The sequence below is a fragment of the Sceloporus occidentalis genome, unplaced genomic scaffold (genome assembly GCF_023333645.1).
Source record: "Sceloporus occidentalis isolate IW3139 unplaced genomic scaffold, rSceOcc1.0.p SCAF_9, whole genome shotgun sequence".
Lineage (NCBI taxonomy): Eukaryota > Metazoa > Chordata > Lepidosauria > Squamata > Phrynosomatidae > Sceloporus > Sceloporus occidentalis.
Genome location: NW_028316989.1, coordinates 40,037,415 through 40,050,453, shown reverse-complemented (window position 1 = coordinate 40,050,453; position 13,039 = coordinate 40,037,415).

Sequence of the window (13,039 nt, the reverse complement as noted above, 5' to 3'; positions counted from 1 at the left end):
TGGTATCAATTAGTATGAAGTGTGAAATAGTTGTGGTATGAAGGAGACAGTGTCACTTTGGCTACATTGTCGAGACAAGTAGAGAATGAGTTAATTATTAATATTTGATTATCATGGCAGTGCAAGGATGACTAAGGTACATTATGCTCATGGCTATTCCTGAGATTCACATTGTGTTGCCACTGAAGATATACTAAACATCCCCACATAGCAGCCCTCCATACTCTCCTTATCCTCTCTTTCACCCTTTCTCCCATCACATATTCACTGTCTTTCAATACCATTCGGTGATGGTTTTCACCAACCCACTTGACTGCTCTAAAAGGAAAAAACAATTACAAGATCCCTGAAGTCCCATAGCATAGCAAACACAGCTCTAAAGTCTTGCAAATTGTGTAGCGGTCAAGCACATGATGCAGGAGTAAGAATCACATGATCTACAAAAGAAAGTACACCAATGCATGTGCAAACAGAAAGTTCAAATTATCACATAATATTATCTTCTGGGACAGTCTGACTTCAAGCAGAGGAATGGTTGCATGGAACTACCCCAAAAGAGGGGTGTGGGGTGTGGGGTATACACTTGCTTTTAAATAGTGTTAGTATGTCAGGGAAAAGAATCTGCTCTAACCTTATAACTGGAAACTTCAGAGATGGATCTCATGGGGTGCAGTGAAAGGCATATAAACAGGCAAATCTCCCACTAGTCATTGCGTGATTGCAATAGCATGCTGTCTGGGAATCGTGAGAGTTGTGGTTCAGTGTATAAACTGTCCCCAAGGACAGTTTTTAAAATGTTGTTTTCCCCTACAGCGTTAAGAACAAGGAGTTTAGTCAGCACTTTCTGGGGACAAAGTACAGGTATGCAAGAATGCAGCAAAGAGAGAGGAGACGGGAAAGGAACGAAACGGCATAGGTGACAGTCAATGCAAAACAAATGTTGTTATGTGCCTTTAAATTAACTCTGGCTTATGGTGATTCTATCACAGGATTTTCTTGGCACAAGAGGATGCTTGTCATTTCTTTCTTCTTAGGCTGAGACAGTGTGACACATCCAAGGCCCCCTGATGGGTTTTCAGGGTTAGGTGGGAATTTGAACCGTTGTCTTTGTCTAATGCTCAACTACACCACACTGGTTCTCTGCAGAGCAAACATATCCTATATGCTCAAGATACTACATTTGAACTTTCTATATATTTCAAGCTGTACATAGTATATTATAGCGGAAACAAATGAATGCCTTCCAACTTTATTATATAGATCTCCTTGTCTCAGCCTTCCAGATGTTGAACTGCTGGCCCCATTTTGGCTGCAACGGATGGGATGTGAGCCAACAACAGCTAGAGCCGGTATCAATTTGATCATCTTGGCTTCCAAGGAGCAATCAGGTTTGATTTGCTCTAGGACCCTTTTATTTGTCTTTTTGGTTATCCATGGTATCCTCTGCTCTCTTCTCCAGCACACATCTCGAAGGAGTTGATTTTAGGGTGACAAAGAATAGAATGGCTTGGACAGTTCTAACTTTAGTGCTCAGTTATATACTTTTAAAGTTTAGGACAGTGATGGCGAACCTATGGCACACATGCCAGAGGTGGCACTCAGAGCCCTCTCTGTGGGCACACGTGCTGTTGCCCCAGCACACAGTTTGGCAGAGTCTGTTACTAGAAAGCCAGAGAGACATGGCACTTTGCAATAAATAAGTGGGTTTGGGGTTGCAATTTGGGCACTTGGCCTTTAAAAGGTTCACCATCACTGCTTTAGGATCTTATCCAGTTCTTTCATAGCTTCACTTCCCATTGGAGCTTATCCCATGGCGTTTGAATTCGGCTTACTTCTAGCTGGTTTAAACCTTAATTTGGGCAACATCCTGATATTATCAGATGGTTTTTGACACCTAATTTGCCACCCGAATATAACCCAGGTCCATCCCTGCTTCCAGGAGTGTTCTGTTGGCTATTTTCTCCAGCCGGAAAACTCTCAGATCTGAAAAGAGCCAGGAGGAGAGACTCTGGAAGCAGGGATGGACCTGGGATGTATTTGGGCAGCTAATTAGGTGGCAAAAAAACCATCTGAAAAGATCAGGATGCTACCTGAATTAAGATTGAATCCAGATAGAGTTAAACCAAATTAAAACGCCATGGGATAAGCTCCCTAGTCTTCTGATTTCATGTCTGCAGTCTCCATTTTGATAAATGCTTGATCCAAAGTACAAGAAATCTTTTCCTTGTTGATTTTATGTAGATTCTCCAGGGTCATTATTTTTGTTTGGCAGTAAGCCTGCCTTTTGCACTTTCTTCTTGACCTTCCTTAGTAATCGTTCCAAGTCAGTGATGTTTTCTGCTCATATTATGGTGTCATCTGTATATCTTAGCTTGATGATGTTCCTCCTTTCTTCGTTCCTCCTCCTTTTATACAGCGCCAAGAAAAGAAAAGGGGAGGCAGGAAATTGTCCAAAACAGGACAAATTGTACAAAATTTGCATTTGGTAATAGGATTTGTGGTAAATGGGTGGGGTTGCATTTTGTTGGACATCTGAGACATTCTTGATCTTAACTTTGATTTTTGCAAATCAAGATGCTTTTTATTCTATAAGATTTATACTCTTAGCGCAGCCAAACGTATGCTTCTGTAGCAAAGCTAAACTTCTTGATTTTCTTGGGGTTTAACTGTACTGTACAGTTTTCCTGATCCATGTGCTTGCCGTGTTTCAAGAAAGAGTACTAAGAATGACCATTTTTGGCAATAGATATTATACATGAGGAGAAACTAAAATGTGAAATATACACACAAGTGTTCCAAAGAAGAAACCAATGTCCAAAATAAGATATTTACTCAAAACCTTCTCAGCAAACACAGATCTTTTACTGATGCTTCATCCATGGTGAAACTGGGAGTGGCAACAAAGTCACTACATATTTTACAGTATTAGCTGGCAGAGCCTATAACAAACTAGACAGGCTGATATTCTCAGGCAGAGAAAGCTGCACCTGTCCAATTTCCAGCTCATAATATAGCCATTAATGATATAGACACTAATGCAAAACAAAATGTAAATACCAACAACAAAAAATGTCAGTGGCTGAAATGCTGTTGGGGTCTTGCATCTCTGTCAGTAGAGAGCCAGCACAGTGCAGTGGTTTGAATGTTGGACTACAGCTCTGAAGACTCGGGTTCGAATTCCTGCTTGGCTATGGAAACCCACTGGGTGGCCTTGGGCAAGACACACTCTCTCAGCCACAAAGAAAAACAAGGACAATCCCCTCTGAACAAATCTTGCCAAGAAACCCAGTAATTGTTCATCTTAGGATGCCATGAATGATTTGAAGGCAACAACGAAGTCAGCTTTCGTCTGGAAGAATTAGAACTGGACAGTCCGTAACATCTTTATCCAGTGGATGGCTGATGCTACGTTACTACATTGCAAAGGCAGAAAACTGTCCAATGCACGATGGGACTGATCACAATGAGATGTGCATTGCACTGATCCTGATGCACATCAGGCACTCCTGTGGCACAGCTTTTGCAATTAAGTAAAGGGGCTCTTAACGCCTCTACTGCATACCTAGCCGTATGTAAAGATATGTAACACAACAGGTCATATAGAATTCTGGCATCCCTTGGGAAGTGTCTTGGGAAGTGTCATAGGTACAGATTCTCATAGAACAGTGGTTATGGATCAGACAAAGAGCCTACTTAATCCAACGTCTTGAGTCTAAGTTCTAAAGTTTTAGAAATGGGCAGAAGAGGGTATAGTGGAGGAGAGGAGACTAGTATGCTTTACAAGCTCTCTCAAAATATCAATAGTTTGGAACCAAAGCAATTCATTTTCCAGCAACCTGTGGAAATAAAACTCCACTTGTTTGTTATTCTTCAAGACCTGATATTTCAGTGGGTTAATCACTAAACTCCTTATCTAAACAATCTGAAATTTCCTTCTGGAGTTATTAAAATGCAGTTCTGCTTGCGCTAGTTTTAGCCAGCATTGCTTTCGTCCAAGAATCCTGCAGAATTAGCAATACAGAATGAGACTAAATCTTTGAACCTTGCTGTGAACCGTACTCCCTCCTTTCCAAAATCTTTGGTGTAAACTTGGGTGAACATTCCTCATAAGCTCCACTGTTTATGTAAATCTATAGTGTTAGCACTGCATGGGATGGAAGGAAATGGGTGAGAGAAGGGCGGTTAACAATGTCCATTTACAACCTGGAGCTCTTTCACAATACACAATTCTAGCATGATGGTTCTGTAGGATAGTTCCATCCTATGGTTTGTAGTTTGGTGAGGCACTAGATATAGCAGCACTGAAAGATGTCTTACCTGCTAACTTGGAAGGGTGAAAACTCAGCCAACTAAAAGCAGCAACCATTGAATTAATATAAAAGTTAAATAACAATGGGGCTAATATACATCCTTGCTTGACTCCATTATGTGTAAAGGTTTTATCAGACAGCTGACATTCCAAATTACGCCTTATTTTCAGGGCTGTATTTTCATGTAGCTTGTAAATAAGCTAAAACAAGCAATGAGCTACTGAGGAGGTTGAATCAATAGTAGATTTAAGGTCAATAAAGGCTGCAAATAGGGACCTTTAGCTTTGCAAGATTCGGGCATGATCCAAAGTAGATCTTCCTGATCTAAAACCCGCTTGTTCATCAACATTTTCTTTATCCATCCAGTATTGTAATTTCCAATATATTTCCATCAGAAATATTTGAAGGATTGATTTACACACTTAAGATTTTGGGGGGGGGGGGGGGTTTCATTGCATAACTGCCAGGTTTATGCAGTTACAAGCCACCAGCATTTCATTTCACTAAAAATCATTTTTTTAACAACAGGGAAACAAAACAAGATCAAGATCATGTGGTCAGCTCTTGAAAGCTTAATCGTTTTAACTGGGGTAACAGGATGAGATTAATATAAACACGTGAACCTGTCCAAATTGGCAATTTGTCAGTTTTCTCACTCATAGGAAACAATTTGGGGAAGGGCTCCCCCCCATTTGTTTCCTTTTTTAAAAACTAGCTGTCAAAATGGTCACTGTACTAATAGGTGAACTGAGGACAAGGTCATTATAACACATCAGATTAGATCAGAAGCAGAACCAAATACAGCAAAGAATCTGGCAGCAATGTTAAAAGGTAGGGCTCATTCCTTCTCCAACAAGGCAGAGAGAAGTGGTTCACACCTCATTTAGAAATGCACTGCAAAACCTTATAACCACCTGTAAACTTCAGAAATTACTTGTTGTTTAGCATTGGAAACCTTATAGCCACTTTTACAACTAGCTAGATGGAAATCCTAAAGTATTCTGCAATGGAGAGGGAAAGTGAAAGAGAGAGAGAAATGCCCATAAATGAACAACAGACACAATAATCCATCTGCCATTGAAGGTAATGGCCAAAGAGCAACTGATAGTTCCTTAATAGTAAGGAACTATATAAGTAAGGAACTTAATAATAAGGAACCAACTGATAATTCCTTGATAGTCTTGGAACCACGTATGCAGAAGTAATGTTGAAGTCACTGAGATTATCCTCAGAGGAAGAAGGTTTGCAAATATATCACTTTGTTGTCGCAGAGTAGGTCTGACTGTGGAATTACAATTCTGTTTGACATAAGATGGCCATTCGCAAGGGGGAAACAATGGTGTCCTATCCCCCCAAAAAATAATGCCTCATCCGATATAATATTGCCTAAAATGTGACAGCACAGAATCCTCTTAAAAGTTCTGTTGTGTTTTTAGGATTTCTTGCTTTAGAAACAAAACCATGTGATTTAGAGTTGTGTGTCAACAGTATCAAGAGTCTATGTGATATCGTAGTTTCAGTGCTGAACTATGACTCTGGAAACTAGAGTTCAAATCCCCGTTGGGCCATGGAAATCCACTGGGTGACCTTGGACAAGTCACACTTTCTCAGCCTCCGAAGGAGGCAAAGGCAAACTTCCCTTTGAACAAGTCTTGCGAAGAAAGTCCCATGATAGGTTCACCTTGCCATAAGTCAGAGACAACTTGAAGGCACACAGCAAAAACAATCAACAGCCTCACCGCAAGGTACTAGCTGGCTAGCATACCACAAGACACTAGCCCACAGCAAAGTTGTGTTTACGTTGTTTTACCTTTAATGAATAGCAGATAAATCAAGCAATAAATATACTCTTTCTTAACCATGCATAGAATCATAGAGTTGGAAGAGACCACAAGGGCCATTCAATCCAACCTCCTGCCGTGCAGGAATACACAATCAAAGCAATCCCTACAGATGGGCATCCAGCCTCTGTTTAAAAACCTCCAAAGGAGGAAATTGCAACGTACGCCAAAAGAGCATGCTCCATTGTTGAACAGCTCTTAGAGCCAGGGTGGAATCTCTTTTCCCGTAGTGTAGATCTCTCCGAGTCAGAGCATAATAATATATTCTCTGTCCCCTGAATTTAAGCCCAATTCACCCTCCTAGTGTGCAATTCAGACAAAAGAGAGACACAAGGTTTCCTGCCCCCCAGCTTTAGCCAAGGGCCATTGAGATTCCAAAGCTTCTGTGTTTTCATTTTCGTCCATATTTTCTTGACTTCAAAAGTGTAGTTTTCCTATATAAACATAAAAGAGCCCTGGTCAAGAGACAAGCAACTCTAGTAGAGTAAGACTGTGGAATTGAGCTGCTCCTGCTAAGCAGCTCACAGGGTTGTTGTGTTGCAAATCAGACCTCTTGGTTTCATTCTAGATTTGCAAACCACACTTTATAGATCTGCTAAGGAGCACGCTGCATAGTTGGTATAGGATGTGTGTGTTTTCCTTCTTTCTTCAAGACGGGCAAATCTTCCCTGGTCTTATTCTGCAAATCAGTCGCCTTTTATAGCATGCATGGATGCACCCCAGCTGGTTGCTTGTTTCTCTCTTTATAAGAAATAGACAGTTCAGGAAAGAAAGTTCCCAAGTCAGAGGTAATCCAATAGGTCACCCACACCTCTTTGTTTCTGCATGATTCTAAGTTATATATTTATATAAGTATATAATTATTATTATTTTAAAAAAGGTTGCTCAGCAACTGATCCTCTCACCTCAGGAAAGGTAATAAAGTCAACTTACATTTGAACATAGCTGGCTGGATAAATATTGTTGTTGGATGAAAAGAACCCTGGGATGGAAAGGAACCATTATTTATTTATTTATCTATTTATTTATTTGGCAGATTTATGCACCGCTCATGGGCTAATAAATTCCAGAGTGGTGAACAGCAAATATACCATAAAGCAACCACTATAAGAGCTGTGTAGCCTCTCAAAGAGCAGTAAGTAATGCTAAGGCATTGCTCACTCAGTTTCTCCTTGTTTCTCTTTCTAGTTTTTGTTGTTTCTTTTTTCTCCTTTTCCATTTTTATTGCTTTACTGTACGATTGTCTATAATTGTCATCAAGTCCACTTCATGAACTTACGGCAACTTTATGAATGAAAGACTGTCAAGTTACTGTTCCCCCAATGTCTAACCTCCCTGCGCCTCCCTCTTTTCCAATATCAAGTTGATATCAAAAAGGATGTTTGAGGCATGTAGCCGAGAGGGTGCCCCCAGTGTAAGAAATCCTTTTGCTTTTTTCTAATAGTCCTTGTATCTATTAGATGTTTCTTAAATCTACCTTTAACCCTTACCTATACTTCTTAATTTTCTTAGCTTCTTGCATATTTCCTTGTTTATCTTCCAGCTTTGTTTTCACATCCACAACTGTGTTATGGTTGATTTATTATGCCTTTAAGATTGACGTTGATTGACTTATGACTCCTGTACAATGCAGTAAAGTTGTGGCCATCCTGATAACCCATATCAGCTAATTTTAGCCAAATTTTAACATTTCGCTGATGAAAACTGGGACACATGGCCAAGCAATATTAGGAGATGCTATGAATGAGGAAGTACATAAAAGCTAGGAGGGGCTGCAGTAGTTTGTTTTTGCTTGAGACTACCGGGAAGGGCAAGACTCTTTTCCTTTTCTCCTCTTTCCTGTTGAGCCAATTGAATTTAGGAGTTTATTACATGGGAGGAATTTCTCTTAATTTTGAATGAAAAGAAAGTGGGGCCAGAACGCATTCACGTGAATTCACTAGTTCAGCGAATTTACGTGAATATGTGAATTGCGTTCGAACTGACTTCCCATTGCCCCAAAATAGCTTGCCATTGCCTGAAATTGCATGTGATCACCTTTTCCACAATAACGTGAAACCTCATGATTGCGTCTGGACTGACTTCCCATTGCCCAAAATTGTTTGTGGTAGTCTATCACGCAATAACGTTAAACCCCATGATTGCGTTCGGATTGTCATTGGATTATACTTCCAATTTCCCTTGTCTGATAAACTCCCCAGTCTTTGCAATACTTGAAGTAAGCCCAAGATGAAGGGGGAAAGTGAGAAGCGCAGAAAGAAACGCAATTTTTTAAAGCAGCTGAAAAAGTGGGACGACAGATTATTAACCGGGATTGTCCCTGTCAATCAGGATAGTTTGAGGTTATGATAACATTTTGCAAGCAGTAAAAATAAGGAAGGCAGTTTATAAGCAAGGGAGATCAGGAAAGAGATACACTGCCTGGTCTGGCAAATACAGAAAGTGACAGCATGAGAATGTTTGAGTCCTGCCTTGGTCTTTGGCAGAAAAAAACAGGTCACTCAACCCAGGATCTGTAGAATTAGCAAGAAGGGTCCTTGAATAAAATAATTTTATACCCGCCCCGAAACATAGGCATTTCTATTTTCTGTCCACCCCACACTCACTGATGTTAGCTGAACTACCAATATCTGTTTTCTTCCACTCCTTATAAAGAGCTTGGGATTTGTGTTGCAAATTCCCTGCTGAGTTCATTCATCCTGGGAAGGAAGGGGGCAGCCAGCCAACCTGAAATTTCAAATTGCTTTGTGTTGATAACGGGTTTATTTTGGTTCTTTTTCAAGGTCAGCCGCAGAGCTAGCAGCTCGCTTTATGAATCAATTTGAAATCTTTCCTCTCCCCAAAATAAAACAAGTCCAAGAACTTGTGCTTCTGTTGCACTTGCTTGCATAGTATTGCCAGCCCCATTTTTATACACTCAGTTTATTTAAGGCTACAGTTCTATTCACAACTAAAGCTTACTTCTAAGTGAAGAAGTAAAGCATGGCCTGGATTGTGCCACTTTCTACTTTATGCCTTCACATAGAAAAATAGCATTTCAAGGGAAAGGGTTCAAGCCCTGTCATGCTAGATTTCCATATGCAAGGAAAATGGATGGTCCTATACCAGGTACTGAAATGATACAGTCCTGACAAATGTTAAGCATGTCAATGAGCTTCAGTTTGTACTTTGAATGTCTCCTACATGAGATTTTCACTATGTGGTCCCACTGACTCCATTCATGCAGCATCAAATCCTGGCTTCAGTTTTAAACTCTCCTACTTTTTCCATTGTTTTATCTGTCTTTTTTCTTACCTATTAAAGATAAATAGCTGCACAATGACTTTGAAGCGTGAATGGAAGAAATCCTCTTAATCGACATGAGTCAACAGTGTGATGCGGCAGCTAAAAAGGCCAATGCGATTCTAGGCTGCATCTGAACATTAGGAAGAACTTCCTGACAGTGTAAAAATGCATTTTTATGTTTTAATTGTATTTGCTTTTTTTTGGAATTTAATTTTTAGTTACTTTAAGTGCCATTTTGGGCAGAAAAGAAAGATATAAATTTAATAAAATTATACATTAATAAAGAGGATCACCAGCTCTTAGTGTAGAAGCATTTTAATTAATCGTTCCCCGGGGCCTTTAAATGAAATTTACCCAACATCTTTGCTGAAAGTTTACTTGCTGTTATCATTTAGGAGTGCAATGTTCCCAGGAGCACGCAAACAGATTTATAAGGGCAGGTTAATTTGCAATGTTAATGCCATGGGCAAACAGCAAAGTGAGATTTGAATATTTCCCCCCAAAGATAAGCTCCAAGGCAGAGCTCTGGGCTTGTGTGGGAAAACACAGTGTTTTAACTGGGTAAGGTGCAGGCATGTGCATGTGCACACAGACCTCTTGGCGCTTCTTAGGAAAGGTTTGTGAGCTGAGTAAATGTCCCATGGGAAGAATGCTCTTTGTTTTCAATAGAGAAAGGCTGGCCAGTTGCAAGAGACGATTCCAGTGTTCGTGAGTATGAAAAGAACCACTTCAGCAATCAAAGGCCCATTCACACTACAGAATGATAGCTCTTTGATTCCACTTCAATTGCCATGGTTCTGTCCTATGGAATTCTAGCACTGGCAATTTAGGGGCATTTCGAATTCTCACCTGGAGTGCTCCAGTGCCTCACCAAACTACAAACCTTGGACTCCATGGGAGAGAACCATAGCAAGTGGAAACAAATGAAGGATTCTCCTTCATTTAAAATTTTAAATCAGGATGAATCTTTCAGGTTTGCTGTGGATTCCTACACTGGCAAGTGGTTGGACTACTTGGCCCTTGGAGTCTATTCCAGACATCAGAATCTGGCATAGTCTGTCATAAAATGGTTAGTGTAGTAATTTATAAGCTTGTTTAACTGGGTGTTACAGTGTTTTAGATATGTGGTGCAACAAGGAGGATTGTGTCATAATCAAATAGAATCATAGATCCTAGTCTTTCAGATCACTGCCCATTGAATGGCTAGTGCCAAGGCACTAGTTAATCATAGAATCATGAAATCATAGAATTGGCAGACACCACAAGGGCCATCCAATCCAACCCCCTGCCATGCAGGAACTCCCAATCAAAGCATACCCAACAGATGGCCATCCAGCCTCTGTTTAAAGACCTGCAAGGAAGGAGACTCCACTACACTCCAAGGGAGTGTGTTCTACTGTCAAACAGCCCTTACTGTCAGGATGTTCCTCCTAATGTTGAGGTAGAATCTTTTTGCTTGCATCCATTGTTCTGTATCCTGTTCTCTGGAGCAGCAGAAAACAAGCTTGCTCCCTCCTCAGTATGACATCCCTTCAAATATTTAAAAAGGGCTATCCACAGTCCACTGGTGGGAAGGGGTTGGATGTATCATCCTTCAGTGCTCTGCTTTCCAGTGCCACAAAACGCCTTTGGTCCGTGTGTCTGCCTGGCATCCCTGACTGTGGCAATGGTACCATGGTAATACATGTGCATACCAACATTTACCAGGTCATACATCTAGCTGACAACACATAAATACTGAACTAGATGCCAGCTAGCGAATTTTAAAATCTTCCTTACATATGGGATTAACTAGACACTACCATAGCACCCTCTAGTGTTACTATCCGCTGAATATTTTTACTACCGGTATATCCTCAACACTTCCAATATAAACCAGACATGTGTCTCAAGAAACAAATGCAAACAGCTAGATTTGTGAAATCAAAGACTCAAGGGGTTTCCCCACAAGACAATGGATTATCAACTGAATAGACACAAGTCCCCCTACACATAACACACCTCCAGGCTTTGCCGTTCAGCACAGTACAACACACAAACTAACTCCACTATTAACATGTAAAAACCACTTCCTCCCAAACAAGGGTCCCACAGGTATATATACTCCACACACTTCCATGCCACCACCCTCTAAAGGTGCCAGCCACAACTGAAGATGAAACGTTAGGAATGAATTCTTCCAGAACATGGCCACACAGCCCAAAAAACCCACAGATAACAGATTTGTTAGCAAAAGTGTTTGGGGTCAGAGGGCTTTTGCTTCCCACCATTTCCCAAAACATTCATGAAGTTGTATAACATAGGTTCATCTCATTCTGTTTTAGGGTGGTTTCTTTATAGGCCTTACCTGGGACCTGCTGCATGCAAAGCATGTGCTCTTTGTCATTGGACTATGGGAAAATGTTAGCAAGGCTATTTGCCCAGGAAGTCCAAACAAGTTAGGACCAAACCTCCCTTCCAATGTGCAAAATGAGTTAACGCCAAAACTTGACAAATGCAAACATGTTTTATTGGCATAAAAAAATACATATTGAAGAAACTGATTTTTAAAAAAATTTAATTTACAGCACCAGGAGGTATTATTAGATTTCTGTCATTTGTGTTTGTACCTATCATTTTCATCATCATCATTAAGACACTGCTATGTAAACAAGTTCACCAAATGAAATGTGTTGTGCTGGTGCGCATTGGAGGAACAACATTTAAAAAAAGCTAATAATATAAATGTATCAAATACTCAATGAGAGGCATGATACATTGGGATAAAACTACTCCACCATAAACTATTTTTTCAACCTAGGTCACTGTATTCAAAGCATCGGGAACAAGGAAGTAAAACAGAAATGTTTGGAGATTTAAAATATAAAGATAATTATTTCTCTAAAGCAGACATTTATATGTGATGCTGGCTTAGGAACTGGGCACTGCACTAGAGTTGCCAGGAAAAAACAACGGTTGTGTAGACGGGGGAATTTCAGCAGGTACCTTTGTATGACCAAGCAACCCCTGTGACATTCCCTCTTCTACACACCCATTAAAAGGATAGGAGCCCTGCCTCTTATTCCACCTGGCAACACTACAATGTACATCAGTGATTCCCAGACTTTAGTCTTCCTGGTGTTTTGGACTTCAGAAGCCTCAGCCTACTTTGCCAAAAGTCAGAATTATCTGGGAGCTGAAGTCTAAAACATCTGCAGGACCAATGTTTGGGGATCACTGCTGTACAAACATGCATATGCACATGCACACATATCTTTGCCAGATTTGGAAGTTACTTTTTAATTACAGTTCTCAGAGTCCATAGCTAGTCCAGGTTCTGACTCTAGTCTTTCTGATAGAGAACACTTTTTTTGGCCTCTGCTCATGAGTGATGGGGGCTATTGTTCAACAGTATCCAGGAGGGCCATAGGATGCCCACCTCCTGCATAATTATAGCAGGTGCAACACTTTTAATGTTGTTTGGTTTAAAAGACAAACTAACTTGAACATTACCTATAAAATCCATTTTTAAAAAACCTGGGCCCATGTAAAATCTGTATTTTTAAGTCTTGTCTTAATATTTAGGAAGTGTGGCTACACACCCGACAACATACATACAAATAC